Source organism: Lissotriton helveticus, chromosome 9 (assembly GCF_964261635.1).
Source record: "Lissotriton helveticus chromosome 9, aLisHel1.1, whole genome shotgun sequence".
NCBI lineage: Eukaryota > Metazoa > Chordata > Amphibia > Caudata > Salamandridae > Lissotriton > Lissotriton helveticus.
In genome coordinates, this window is record NC_136070.1 from 603765325 (window position 1) to 603780875 (window position 15551).

The 15551-nt window shown below is 45.5% G+C and overlaps 1 long non-coding RNA gene across 1 annotated transcript in view; it reads right to left on the minus strand.

Annotated features, from left to right (window-relative positions):
* LOC144781661 (uncharacterized) overlaps positions 1–9286 on the minus strand; it is a 40450-nt gene extending 31164 nt beyond the window's left edge. Inside the window, exon 1 of the long non-coding RNA XR_013601021.1 lies at positions 9008–9286. This is a non-coding gene — a long non-coding RNA (uncharacterized LOC144781661). The remainder of the gene's footprint in view (positions 1–9007) is intronic.
* Positions 9287–15551: the final 6265 nt, after the last annotated feature.

Sequence of the window (15551 nt, forward strand, 5' to 3'; positions counted from 1 at the left end):
AATATTGGTGGTCTTAACACCACAAAATATTTGGAAGGTCATCGCACCTCAACTAATAGAGTTGTCTCTTATGACACACAACAATCGGGAGCCCTTCGCGGCCCAAATACCTTGGATGCCCTTAGCGGCTCACTATCTCAAAGTGCTCAAGACTTCCCAGAGGGCTCGGATAATGATGAGGATGATGATATGGATCCAAAAGAATACGTTCTGGATTTAGATGATGGGGATGTAGGAATTTTTGATGAGGAGGACGAAACTCCTTCTTCCTCGAAGGACAGTATTCTAAACCCCCTGGGAGAGGAGTTGTTCTCCCCTCTTAATCTAAAACATCCTCGTTCCTCGCAATGGTCTCCACAGGAACATGTCTCTAAATTTATTAAAAAATGGATTTGCTTCCCTCTTGAAAGAGAGGCAAGGAATATTTTAAGGGCAGAGTGTTCAAGACCCTCAATAGATGAAAAAGCATGTTATGCCCCTAATATGGATCCGGAATTGATTAAGTATCTGTTTAGACTTGGACACGATCCTAGAAAAGGCCTAGAAAAAGCTTTTAAAGGGTGCCAAGATCGCCTACTGGATGTGCTTGGACCACTTAGCAGAATTCTTGACTCCGCAGAAGAATGTTACCTTAAAGGTACACCCCTTAATATAGATTTAATAAGGGGATGGAGTCAAAGAGCCCTCATTCTCCTAGGTAATGCTAATACAAGCATTAACGCAGAAAGGCGTAGGCTCATCCTTTATAAACTTGACCCTAAACTCTCAGATATCGCTGAGAAGGAGCCTTCTTCAAATCCGAAAGGACTGCTCTTTGGTGAAGAGCTTTTAAAATCATTGGGAAAATAAGTTTCGACCTTTACATCACTTGATAACGTCCAGAAGAATCTAAAGAGAGTATTCAACAATAATGTTTTTGAAAGGGCCGGGAGAAGGGGCCTTTCTTCCGGCCGCTATAACCAGAGGCCCTACCAGAGATCACGCCCCTTCGGAAAAGGTGCATATCAAAAAAATTACTACAACACCTCCAACCGTGGAAGAGGAAATCGAGCAAAAGGAGCAAGATCACAAGCTTCATTCTCGTCAAACCCTCCAAGTAAGTCCCCCTGATTTACTTTCTCTTTCTATCCCTCCAAAGATGGGAGGCAGGCTGAGACTTTTTTTCGAAAAAATGGGAGGAAATAACTCAAGACCCTTGGGTTCTGTCCACAGTGACAGGCTTTATCATAGATTTCGTTCAAACTCCGTTTCAAACTTCCCTACCAAGGGATATTCCTATCTTATTAGAGAAAGAGAAAATAGTAGAGGAAGAATTCTCCTCTATGTTCCAGAAAGGAGCGATAATGGAATTTACCTTGGACTCTCTAACCTTTGTAAGCTCGTTATTCCTTGTGGAGAAATAAGGAAAAGGTTGGAGACCGGTTATAAATTTGAAGGGCCTCAACAAATTTCTTGTTTACAGGCACTTCAAAATGGAAGGAATACATCTCCTGAGAGACCTTCTTCAAAAAGAAGACTGGTTAGTCAAACTGGATTTAAAGGATGCCTACTTCACGATCCCGATGGCGGAAATACATCAACCTTACCTACAATTCCTATGGAAAAAACATCTTTATCAGTTCAAAGCGCTCCCCTTCAGGCTTTCGTCTGCGCCTTGGTGTTTTACCAAGGGAATGAGAGCAATAGCCTCCTTCTTAAGAGAACGGGGTGTACGACTTATTATTTACCTCGACGGCATCCTGATAATGTCCCACGATCTGCATCAGATTCGCCTCGACCTGAATTCAGTTATGAATCTGTTGGAAAGTCTAGGTTTCATTGTCAACAAAGAGAAGTCTATTCTAACCCCCTCAAAATCACTGGAGTTTCTGGGTTTCACTCTGGATACTTCCAAGTGTCTTCTCCTTTTACCTCCTTCAAAGATCTCGAAGATCAAGAAAGAGATGCGTCACGTTTTAAGACAGGAGGACATTCCCCTAAGGGAACTGGCAAGACTTCTAGGTCACTTATCTTCCTCCATTCAAGCGATCTTCCCAGGCCCTCTGAATTATCGGGCCTTGCAAAGTATAAAAGGAAGGGCGCTGAGGTCCGGACTTTGGTACGAAGACCGAATCACCCTAGATTTGGAGGCCAAAGCAGAACTGAACTGGTGGTTGGAAAACCTGGATGCTTTGAATGGCAAAGCAATTTTCGGGTCAGAACCGGATTTTGTGCTGGAATCAGACGCTTCCCTTCATGGTTGGGGTGCTTGTTTCCTAGACCAGAATACGGGTGGTGTTTGGTCTCAGGAGGAGTCATCTCACCACATCAATTTCCAAGAACTTACTGCTGGCCTATACGCCCTTATGTGTTTCAAGCACTCAATTCAAGGGAGATTGGTTATTCTGAAAATGGACAATGTTTCAACAGTGGCCTACATCAATCGGTTGGGAGGTACGAAATCTGCCGACCTTTCCAACCTAGCAAGGAGACTCTGGATGTTCTGCTTAGAACACAAGATTTCCCTCCAAGCAGAATACTACCCAGGCAAATCGAACGTATCTGCCGATTGGAATTCCAGATTCCTTTCGGACTTCAGCGATTGGAAACTCAACGTCGCTGTCTTCGACTCACTAAATTCTTGCTGGGGTGCATTCGAAATAGACCTCTTTGCGAGCCGTCTCACCTCTCAACTAGAGCTTTACTTCAGCAGGATGCCCGATCCCGGTGCTCTAGCAGTGAACGCATTTCTCCAATCTTGGTCAGGGATCAGTGCATATGCCTTTCCCCCATTTGCAATGATCCAGAGAGTCTTGCAGAAAGTGAGGCAAGAGCGATGCTCTCTAGTCCTGATAACTCCCTTCTGGCCGTCACAAGCGTGGTTCCCCACAGTTCTGGAGCTAACTTACGATCTTCCCTTTCTGATTCCTTCTCTAGATGATCTCCTTACAGACGTATACGGAGATCCTCACCCTCTGATCCTATCCGGGAGTTTGAACCTTCTTGCTTGGAGAGTGTCAGGAGATCTAACGAAGTCTCAGGACTTTCGACATCTGCTTCTACTCTCCTCAGAGAGTCTTGGGCTCCGGGAACCCATTACAGATACAACAATATCTGGAAATATTGGTTTCGTTGGTGCATGGAGAGGGATTTCGATCCCATACAGGCACCTATCGTTGACGTAGTAAATTTTTTAGCTGAACTCTTTGACAGGGGATTGAGTTATAGATCAATCAATTGTTATAGATCCACAATCTCTGCGGGTATTATTCTCGTTACGGCAAAACGGTCGGGAAAAACGTAATTGTTTGTAGAGTTACGAAGAGTATTCGTATTAAAAGACCCCCGAAACCGAAATATGATACACTCTGGGATGCGAATTTGATTCTAGATCACTTCACTTCCTGGCCCGATAATTTGTTTTTGAACAGAAAGTTTGTATCTATTAAACTCGCAACTCTTCTTTGCCTTCTCTCCTGTCATAGAGTTTCTGATGTTAAAGCTCTGGAGATCTCTAATAGGTCCTATAATTTATTTGGAGTAAAATTTGAGGTCTATAGAAGAACCAAAACCATGTCTGACTCAATCTTCTATCCTCGGTTCGACCCTTGTCCGAAACTTTGTGTAGTTGAATGTATGAAAGCTTATGATGTTACAATGTCTAACCTTCGACCGCTTAATGAGAATCAGCTTCTCATTTCCTTTGTCAAACCTCATAAGGCTATTTCCTCCACCTCGATTGCCAGATGAGTTAAATCTGTTATGTCTCTAGCTGGTATTAATATATCCAAATTTCAAGCTCATTCTGTTAGAGGTGCCATGGCAAGTAAGTCTCTTTGGTCCGGAAGTAAGTTGGATGATATCCTTAAAGCTGCTGACTTGTCTAACGCTAATACCTTTGCAAGACATTATTGTAAACCTATTGAACACATGTCTAATGTAGTTTTACAGGGCTACCAACATGCATAATGTAGCCTCCGTTCTTGTAATGAAATTGCGATTCTCCTATTAACATGCCTAGAGAATCTAGATTTCATTAAAGACACGGAGGCTCACATTATCCCGCCCATCCCGTTCCCTGTTTGGTTCTGGATGTAATATTTATATTCTGAGTGTCACTTGAACATAATGTATTTTATATTTATATTGAAATGTTATTTATGGTTGTTCAATTCATTTTTCAGGATTTGTTTGTTTATGATTACCTTTTTATTTAGGATTCAATTTTCATTGTCTCCTTTCTTTCAGGTAATCCTTCTACTTAAGCTACTTTGGATGTTTCATCACCGAGAAGCCAACTGGTTGTCTTCTTCATTCTCGTTTGTCTTTTACTTCGAATCTTCTGGAATCTACTGCATCTTTTTTCGCCTGATTTAAAAGAGGCTGATGTTTGCTATGTTTTGTGTATTACTTTATCTCAGTGTTCTTATTGGAACCTTTGTATTGTGATGCGACTGGCTTGGATCTGCAATTAAAAGTCATTGCATAATGTGAGCCTCCGTGTCTTTAATGAAATCTAGATTCTCTAGGCATGTTAATAGGAGAATCGCAATTTCAAACCACTCTGATGTAATTTATGACAGTATGAGCCACACAACTAGATAAATACAAGCAGCAACAAGTTCAATTATATTATCACACTGGCGAGATATGCATGTGAATTTTCTGTGACCACAACGAATTAGCTTTACCCTACATAAACGTATCTGAAGATACTTCGCAATTAGCTATCAAAGACGTCCGAAGACCCACTGCCATATGATTTACTAGCATGGTCTTGTCAGCGATGCACTTCTCTTTTGTGACTAGTTTTAATAGGGATCTTTGCTGGCTCCTGCAACCTCATACCTCTGACCCTCCCCCACCCCTCAAACTCATGAAGATTGCGTGCATATTGGCTCATGCACACACTGTTGAGAACAAATGTGCCCACAGAGTATTGCTGCACACATATAAAAATAATTAGAAGGAACATTGGTCACAGCATGCCATTCAGTCAAGGGTTCACTCTGGATTTAGTGGTACATATAATTTCAGCACCATAAATGTGTGAGCGTGCTATGAAGCTATTACACTCAAACACAGTGACATTCAGAGTAGACTGAAGAGAAAGCACCCTTCAGCAAACAAACACCGATTAAGCCAATATGTTTGACTTTGACAGGCTGGTTGCCCTTTTATTTTTTATTGTAAATAAATGTCATAACAAATAAAAGTAAATTGTTCCGACTACACATAGCAGGCATGTGCGTGCAGTGAAAAAAAATAATCAAACTAAAATACAAATGCACCATCTTTAAATATAATTTTAATAGAACAGTACAGGCGCTTCCTAGCAAGCAGATGCACTCAGAACATTTATAGAGACTCATTTTGGTGCTAATGCAAAGCACAGAAAATATTCTTACTGTGGGAAAGAAAAATACTCTCAGAGTAAGACTGACAATGGTTAGGGACCCATTGCTCGATGCTGTATTTATAAATGAATGTCAGTTTAACCATGGCAAGAGAGGGCTGACAAAAGCCCCTTTATGTACATGTATAATTTAAATAAAAGTCTTACAATTATATTAGACTAGAGAATCACCTATAGCTGACGTCGGACAAAAAGCTAAAATAGGTACATGTGACTCAGCCCCATTATTAACAACAACTGCATATAAGCATAATTATGCTGTTAAAGGGTACCATGCCTGCCAACTTACATGGTACTGCTGTATGCCACTTTATTTCATGTCTCATCCTCCAGTTACACGGTGAGCTGGAAACCCTTGCACAGAGGTGTTAGTGCTTCACACAACTGCCCCCCCCCCAAAAAAAAAACTCCACACGAAATTGGAAGTGATGCCAATTGAGTTCCTTATTGCTGTGATAGAGATTAGCTGGGCTGTCTAGACAAGAAAGGGGCTCAAATGGCCCACTCGCCAAGGCCCCGCTGCCTTCTCCCTGCAGACTCACATTGTGAAACATATCCTTAGGTACCAACATAAACACAACTGGCACGCCTAGTAAGTGTGTTTTCAAGATCATGGACTAGTTTTCAAAATGTGCTGGTCTTGTTAATTTTAGTCCTATTTCTGGACTGTTCGGTTTTTAGGTCGCAGCCTACCAGGCAGTGCAGCTGTGTGGTATGTGAAAGACATCTTGGGGAGTTTCAGAAGATGACCTGCAAATGCACTCTGCCAATTGCTTGTCAGTAGCATTGGGATTAGAAACCCCACGTTTTCTAGCTTTTTCCATTTGTTGGCTTAGACTCTCCAGGTTCACTTCATCCCTCCCATACCAATCACTCCTTAAAACTCCATGATTGTATGCTCACCCTGAGTCACTGGATGAGCACTCATTGCTTGAAATTAAAATCAAGCAAAACAGAGGTGATTATGTTTGTAAACCTTTTCCCACCATGGTCCCCAGCTTGGTGGCCAGATAATCTTAGCCGTCTCCCTACTCCTGTGGATAAAGCCAAAAACATTGGGGTTATTATAGATGAGAAACTTAGCTTTAAAGCCTAAGTTTCCAAGGTTGTGTCTTCCTCTTTCTTCACGATCAAAACCATAAGAAAAATTCTCCAATTCATTCCAAAATCTTCCAGAAAGCTGGTCGTAACCTCTTTAGTCCGGTCTAAACTTGATTATTGCAAAGGAATATATATCAATGTGCAATCTACTCTCCTCAGAAAGTTACAGGCAGTACAAAATGCCACCACAAGACTTATTTTGGATATACCTAAACATCAGTCTGTTAGATCAGCAATTCTGGACCTTCAGAGGCAGCCAGTCGGTCAGCGGGTAAAGTTTAAGGCACTTTGCATCGCCCACATGGCACTTCACAAAGAAGGGCCAAAATTCCTATGGTACCTTTTTAGATGGTACTCCCCTAATAGACCTCTGCGTTCGGCCAATACCAATCTAATGGCGATGGCCAGAATTAAAAAGATGAACTGGAGGGGGGGAGAAGTTTTAGTTAAAATCCAGTCAAGGGATGGAATTCCTTTCCTCTATATCTGAGAAAAAATCCCTCCCTTCTTGAGTTCAGAAAACACCTGAAGACCTGGCTTTTTTAGAAGCAGTAGTCCATAGTACAGTATGCAGCAGTGGAAGCGCCAAGACACCCACGGGTATACTTGCGCTGTATAAATTTAATTAACATAACATATTTACCAGTATCCTTCCGAAAGCTCCCTATCTGGAAACAGGCCTGTAAATCTAACTCTTATCTCGTCACATTTACTGTGCATTCAAAGACTGAGGTGAAATGTCAGGCTGTGTCTTTGAGAGCCTGGTGTTTAATAAATATGCTTTTGGCTGACTTCAAAGAGAGAGTGTTTTCGGGTGTAATGCAGACTGCTCTCCCCGTGGAGTAGGGGCGTCACAGACAACCCCATGCACAAGAGATTCAGGGACTGCTGTGCCAGGGTGCATCCGCTTTGACATTACCCTGTGTTCCATTTACAACACCCAACTATCCCGCCTGGACACTTAGGGACTGTTATGGCATTGTACAGCCTGCCTGCATGAAAACCGCACAAGCTGCTGTGGTTTGATGACATTTCCTGGACACAGCAGGAACTGCTGTGCTATTATATGCCCCCACCTCACACCTACCTGAACACTGTATGCCCCACGCAAGGCTTTAATTTGGCCGGGTCCCACCGGGTCTGAGCACCGGCAGTTTTTTAAAGGGGGTCTCGAAACGGGTCTCTATCGGGCTCTGTTTTGTGCCCTGGCACAGGTGGTCTGTTTTTTTCCGGACTGCAGTGACAGCAGGCACATGGACGCGCACATGCTCACACTGCTCGCTTCTCACTAGTGGAGAAGTAACAGCATGATGCCAGGTGAACATTGTAGGGGAAGGAAAATCCTTTAAAGAGTGGAAGCTTTTTCAATATTATATACAAGCAATAGTTTCTGCTTATGTATCTTATGCAACTAACCATTGATAAAGCCAATAGTCCTGATTTGCAGTAGGTATGATGTTACTTGTTGTATCATATATCTGGATGCAATGACAGAAACAGCAAAATTCAAGTCTGGTGGCACACTATTCTAAGCACACATTTTTAGCTTACATGTTTTAAGCCACGCCCTTAATTACATTGGCCACGCCTCTTTGAGAGACCCTCCAGTTTTTTCATCCCACTTAAAGCCCTGGCCCCACGGTTGCATTTATGTCTCCAACATCCAGTGCCCGATTTATTTGGATGTTGCGTGCCCGATGCTATAGGAACTGCAGTAGCAATCCGTTCATTCAGCAGACATGGAGTTGATACCGTTAACCTCCACCTGCCACAGCCATTATAAACTGCAAGAAGCTGCAACACGAGCACGCTTGAGCAGGCAGGAGCACGGGGGAAGTTGATCACGCGCCCCTTCCTCCCCTCTTCCCTTCAAGGGCAAGAAGCCAGCAGAGTGTAAAACCCCACTCCCCACCCCAGACCTGAAAGCTCAAAAGCGGCCGGCCGAGCATGAATAATTTCGAAAGCATGGGCAGTACAGTCATGGACACTAAGAAGAAACAAGCATTAGGAAAGCCTATGCGAGATCGATTGGCATTGTCAATGTTTTTTTGCCATATTATAACAGCAGCGCAGGCTTCAGTGCAGCATGGCGCTATGACGCGTTCAACGTTGCCTGTTTTCTATACTTTCAGCCATGTTGTAACATGGCTAAGAAAAACTGGCAAAGCCAATAGAACTCACAAAGGCGAGACCTATTGGCTTTGCCAATGCTCGTTTCTTTAACTGTCAACTCTCTGTTGTTTCCTTGCCTTTTTTAAATTCCGAGAATCTCAGAACCGAATAAGTATGTGAGGTGGGGCAGAGGTAAAATTAGGTAGCAGTGACTTGAACGCAGAGACACCGAACACACACAGGTGCTACGCTGGCTTTGTCTACGTGTGACACCACCCACACAAGTAATTCAAGTGGACAACACTACAGCAAATATTAGATCCAAACAGAGCTAGTAAACTCGAACATGTAAACAACACATATCTCCAAACCCGTGCAATAGTCTACAGATCATCTTACCAGCATAAACTGCTTCCGGGTGACGGCAGTCGAGAATTTCCTAGGAATATCCTTTATCTAAAACTCAGAGTTATGCGGTGTGCTTAGAAATCAAATAACGAGCAGTTTTGTTAAGACGAAAAAGACCAGAGTCGCAAGACTGGCATCGAGATACTCACGACGAATACAGTAGATTGAAAGATACATGAATGGTAGACTTGGTTATGGGAACTTCTGTCATGCTATTGGCTGGAGAGTTCTAGTTCGTTGTTCATTGGTTCTGGGCCCCGGAAGACTGTACGTAATCTTGGGATTGGCTGAGGAAACACTAGCCAGTTCATCAGCTGCTAAAGTGTGCCATGTTGGTAGACTCAGATGCGTCATGGATACGTCAATGGGCGGGATCCAGCAGTGACGCTCCCACAGCTATAGAGTCTTTACTGATTGCCTGTTGGCTGCTGCTGTCCTCTGTAGATAGAGTTCTGCAGTTGGGAAATATTTGTTAGTGTTGTGTAACGGGGCTCTACTAACTATGCGCTGCGGTCGGCACAACTCAGAAAAAGTCTCTCCTGCTCTAAATGAAAGTTTCTAAACATGTTCATACAAAATTATAGTCATAACATATATAAAATATTTTTTTTACGTAGGTCACGAACTAATTGCTTAAACGTGCTCTCACGCGTGACGAACAAAGAAAACAAGAGACAGCACTGTAAAGTAATTTGACGAATAGTATACATAGCTGCCAAGGTTTCAGATTGCTATGTGTGACATTTCCATAATTTCAGTGTAATTATGAGTGACATTTCAACGACTATGAGTCACAATTTCTTGTGAGCAAAACTAAGTAATAATGACGAGTGAGACAATGTCAGAAATGTACACCCATTTGAGGAACGAGAAACTCTAAGAAGATCTTGAAACTGCTGCAAAGAACCAGAAATGGAAGGGCACTCACCGGAGACAGACTGCATGCCTGCACTTCTCTGTAACAGAGGGTAGGCAGGCATTGCAGCTGCTCATAAGACGAACCGTTGATCTGATCATTCATGACCTGCTCTAGCCTAAATAAGCAAAGTTGATAGCATAGCAAGTTCAACTAGGAGATTATACAGTCACTCAGGCTATTACTGTTTTTGTGAGTCTGGCGAGCTAGAGCTGTGTCAACAGGCAGGCCCTGTCACACTTTGCGGCCGACCAACACGTCCCCGCAGGGGACACTAGTAAGAGGGCGGCCCCCTTAGTGCCACAAGATCGCACACGGGGCAGCCCAGCGCTTCGAGATCCCTGTGGGTCCCGCGCGTCACTTCCGGCCTGCTGTGGGCGGGGGAGCAGGGCTTTAAGTGGGCCGGGTCTGAGCACCGGCAGTTATTTTTAGGGTGCCTCAAGAGGGGTCCCTATCGGGCTCTATTTTCGGCCCTCACAGAGGCAGACTGTTATCTTTTTTTTTCTTGGTTTACAGCTGTGTTGGAAGATAGGAAGCGATGGAACGTAAGTAATGTGGTGAATCTGAGAAAAAGTGGCGAGTGCGTCTGGACTCGAGCTTAGTACGGAAAGAATCTTCTTGTGATGTACAATATGCTGATTTAGAACAGCAGGCACCGTTGGCTGGTAAGCAGGTCTGAATGACAGAACGAGTGGATCTGGGAAAGAGTGCACATCACCGGAAGATACCATCAAGGTTGAGCGATTACGCGTGAGGGTATGTTTGTGGTCCTGTGTTGTTTCCAATGGGCATTAAGTAATAGGTAGCTTTAGTTGCATTATTTTTACGCTTAAACATGAATATATTTGCATTCATTGTTTTATTTCCTATGGGTATCATTCAGTGTATAGTCTCATTCTGTATTATTATTCTTAAAGACAGATGTGTTTTATTTTACGTCACCATTCTAGAATAGAGAATCCGAATGTATGAACGAAAATGTTTCCCTCCTCAGCAATTGAAGTTAGGAGCTTGCTCAGGTTGCTGGCAGATGTGCAACTAGTGCCAGTGAAAGTCAGAGTGGAGATGCAGGGGCTCTAAGAAGGGTCGCGAAGAACAACAAAGCCTCTGTTAGTAAGTAAATGGTATTTTAAAGACCCGTGAAGGACTCGCTCGGGTACATCTGTGTGTGTGCCCGGGAAGCTGATCATCATGTGCTGACACTCACGATGGGGCAGGGGTGGGGGTGGGGGGGTAAAGCTGGTGCGTTTATTACTTTTATAAGCAAGTTCATTTTTACAGCATCGCTTGGAATACATTTAACAAGTGACGTTTTACACAGGAGCCACTTTCCTGTGCTAGAATTAGTGCCCACTTCGCCCTTACTTGAGCCTCTGCCTTGACATTAATCAGTTCAGTCATAACCCAGCCCACAGCCACTCACCTGCTATCTCAACCAAAGAAGAGATGGCAGTAGCGACTCTATCAGCTTTTTTTGCTTAACGGCAACCAACATGTGCATGGCAATTTGCAATGCTTGTGGGGGATCAGAGGAAATTAGTAACATATATTCTCATTTAACTGATATGCATGCACTCGGCAGGGCTATGAATGGCTGCGCTCCGAACTACCCCCGATCTCACGAACAAGTCGAATCTATTCGCGACTGCTAGGTTGATGCCTCCTATTTATGTGTTTTTATAAAGCGCGTACTTTACCCACAGGTGTCAGAGTGCTTTAAAATAGAGTGAAGTAAATTACATAAGGAGTTCGGAGTAACATGGTAGTAGATGGCACTACTAAGGGCTTTAATTGGCCCGGGTCTGTCTGAGCACTGGCAGTTATTTTTAGGGTGCCTCGAATCAGGCTCTATTTTCGGGCCTCTCAGAGGTAGTCAGTTATCCTTTTTTTTTTTCTTGGACTGCAGTGAGAGCATGCACATCGATGTGCGCATGCTCATTTTGCTCACTACTGAGTAGTGGAGATCAAGGCATGATGTCATGCCAGGTGAGCCACGTTGTACGAGGACTCGGTGGCATGTTTTGACAGGGGTGGTGGCTTTGTTAAAACTCACCCCTGTGAAGCCGCGTTGCCTTCTGGGAGCAGTGCTTCTAGTACACTCAGCCTCACGTGAAGCCACCCTATACAGGAGGTGTCTGTCTGGGCATTTCCCAGGATGACAGCACAGGTCTTGGGGTACTGGGGAGGGTGTATGGCGTTATCCATACATAGCCTTGCTGTAATAAGGAGGGGAGATAGCGAGCCTGAGCGGGTAATTCCAAATCTGATGACACTGAGGAGTCCTAGAGCTGACGGTTTGTCAGAGCAGGGGGTACTTCTACACTAGTTATATTTATTTAGACCACACCCCTACTTAGATAGGCCACACCCCTTTGAGGTTTGCCCCGCCCCTCTTAGAGCACCCCCAGTTTTTTTTTACCACTTAAAGCCCTGCGGGGGAGAGTATATATTCCTCCCCTGCCTACCTAGCGGCCTCTTTGTTCTCCGTCCCCTCACCCTGATGCTGTTTGTACGCTCTCTGGTCTCTCCGTCCAGAGGCCTGGTCTGGCGTCGGTGAGCTGTTATTTCTTCGGTCGCTGGGTGGTGTCTTCGGCGGTGAGTCGTCCCCGCTCGGGGACTGGTTTTGAACTAATCGACGTTTTTGGGTGAGGGGACGGTGGGGGTGCAGAGGCCAACGCGCGGGTCGCGTGACTACGCCCTGCCATGCACCCCGGGAGGTTCTCCGGTGCGCGGCCTCTGTAAAGGTCAGGGGCAAGTCTGGTCGCCCGTGTTGATCCGCTTTTGTGTTGTTGTTTTGTTTGAGGGCCCATGGTCTCGGTGCCTCGGCTGGTGTCTAATGCATCTGGTGATCGGCGCTATTCAGGACGTGTCCGGAGTGTAAATCAAGGAAGCTCATCCCTTTCCCATCCCTTTGGGGCATCCAGTCTGGGTGACTGTAGTCCTTTCAGCGCTGCCTGTTTAGCCATTCATTACAGCTGCCACTAGATGGCAGTAGGCACACACTTTTGCGTAGCTTTTTGGCTGCCCATCAGTGTTGTAATTTTCCGAAACATCGACTCTACACTCGAGCAGTTTGAGGCTCGTTTTGGTTCTTTGGGATTTTTAGGTGAGTCGGGGCGGGTCTTCCCAGCATTTGGCTCGATGTATCCTCAGCGTTGGAGGCTTCAGGGCAGGCCTTGTGCGGAGGAAGCGTGTGTAAGAACGTTACTGTACCCAATAAAGGTTAGGACTCAAGGTTGTACTTTTGTAGTTCTTTTTTCCCCGGAGCGCCGGATTACGTGACTCTCCTTGGGAGCCCGTCCAGCGCCACACAAGATGGCCGCCTTCCGGTTCCTCCATAGGAACATCCGGTTCCGGCGCTAGTCACATCGACTAGACCGTCACCACGTATCTCCCTCCTTTATGCAACTAACAAAACAACAAGGTTAAACACTCTTACTTATTGTCCGTATCGAAATCCTGGAACCTCTTGGGAGTTCTCACAATTCTTCCTGCTCTCGTTCTCACCCTTCCTTCGACCTGTCCACCTTCCTGTGCTCCAAGCCTGGCGCTCTCTCCTCGTGTCTCAGTTCCTTTTCCTTTCCCTTCCGGTCTCTCCTCTTCATATCCCTTCTTGCCTGTTACCCTTCCTATACCGCTCTCTCCGTTGCTCCATTCCCGTTCGCTCTCTTGCTCCTCCACCTGCAGTGTCCCCTCTTCAACCTGCTCTTGTCTCTCTCCTCGACGTTCCTCTTCCACTGTCTCGACATTGTTTTCTTCGCTTTCGCCAGCTTCCTCCCTCCATCGCAGGATTTTGCTGCATTTTGCCATTCTATCCTGCGACCATACCTTGTCATCACTGAGTAAGGCTGATCTGGCGTATGGCTCTAAAACTTGCAGAGGCGGTGTGAACTTGCTCTCGCCCTTCCTTCTCATGGTCGCTACCTTCACTCTCACCCAGTCACCCTTCTCTAGTGACACTCCTTGTACACTCCGTCTCTTGTTGAAATGTTCTTTATATGTCTCTTGTGCCCTTTCCAGATTCCTTCTTACTACAGCTGGCGACCATTTACTCTGTATCACCATCTGTCTCCACGCGATGTTATCCTTGGTGAACGGCTCTCTGCCTCTCAGTATTTTGAAGGGGCTCTAGCCGGTGCTCCCTGGAGTGATGCGGTGGGCCCAAAGCATCTTGGGTAGCTCCCTTTCCCAATCTTGTCCATCGTTTATGGCCGCTTGGATAGTCCCCATAATCACTCGATTAAAACTTTCCACTTGACCATTTCCTGCAGGGTGGTATATGGGAGTGTGCTTGACCTCAATCCCGTTCCTGGATGTGTATGCCTCCCATTTGGTGGAGACAAACTGTGGCCCATTGTCACACGTTATGACCTTGGGGATGCCTTCCTTTATAAATACTGTGTTCAAGAACGATACCACCGCCTCAGTGTCCACTGTGTCCCTTCTACTTCCGGCCACTTGGAGTACCTGTCAATCAAAACTATGGCGTATTTCTCTATCCCTTCAATGTTCAGGATGGGTCCTATGATGTCGATAGACACCATCTCCTAAGGTCCTCCCGGCACAGGAAACTTCCCTAACTGGGGCCTTAGCATAGTCTGGGATTTGTCCGCTTTGGAACACGAGTCACACTGCCTCACATATCTCTCCACTTGGGCGTCGATAGCTGGCCACCAGTACGCCTATCTGGCTAGGGCTTTGGTCTTCGTGATCCCCTGGTGTCCTTCATGTAGCAGTGCCATCAGGTGTTCAATGAGTCCCTGTGGAGAAATGATTTTGTCGCCCCTGAGCAGGAACAGGGGGTCTTCCCCCATTGACAGTTCGTCTCTCACTTCCCAATACCTCCTGAATGCCTCTTTAAGGTGCCTCTTCTCCGGCCATCCATGCATGACGTATCCTTTGATCACCTCCAAATCCTCATCCAGTTTGTAGGCCTCTGCCCACTCCTGCGCGCTAATCACACTCTCCATGTCCTGCACTGTCGCTACCATGTAGCCTTCCCATCCTGGTGCCTCCTGCTCATGCAGCCCTTCCATGGCTGCCGCTCTACTCAGGAAGTCAGCCACTTTGTTCTGGGGGCCCGGTATGTACTCCACCTCGTACACGAAGTCCAAAAGCTGTAGTGTCATCTTGGCTATTCTTGGTGTTGCATGCGCGTGGCCATTGGATGTCAAGACTTTGATCAGAGGTTTATGGTCGGTACGGACCAAAAACTTGGCTCCCCACAGGTATTGTCTGAAGCGTTCCATCGCCCACACCACTGCTAGCATCTCCTTCTCGATGACACTGAATCTTTCTTCAGTTGGAGCCAAGGCTCTGGATGCGAAACAGACCGTAGATAGTTCACCATTGTCGGCCCATTGCATTAACACCGCCCCAAGGCCCTTGTCGATTGCATCAGTGGTGAGTATGGATTCTGCCACAGTGTCAAATCCCTTGAGTGGAATGGCTCTACTCATCTCTTGTTTCAAGGCCTCGAACTCCTCCTGCTCGTCCTAACTCCACTTGAATCCGTTCCTCTCTTTCAGCAATTGGCGTAGACAGTGCGTCTTGGTGGCGAAGTTGGGGATGAACTTACTATAAAATTCGGCCATGCCCAAGAACGACCGTACATCTTCC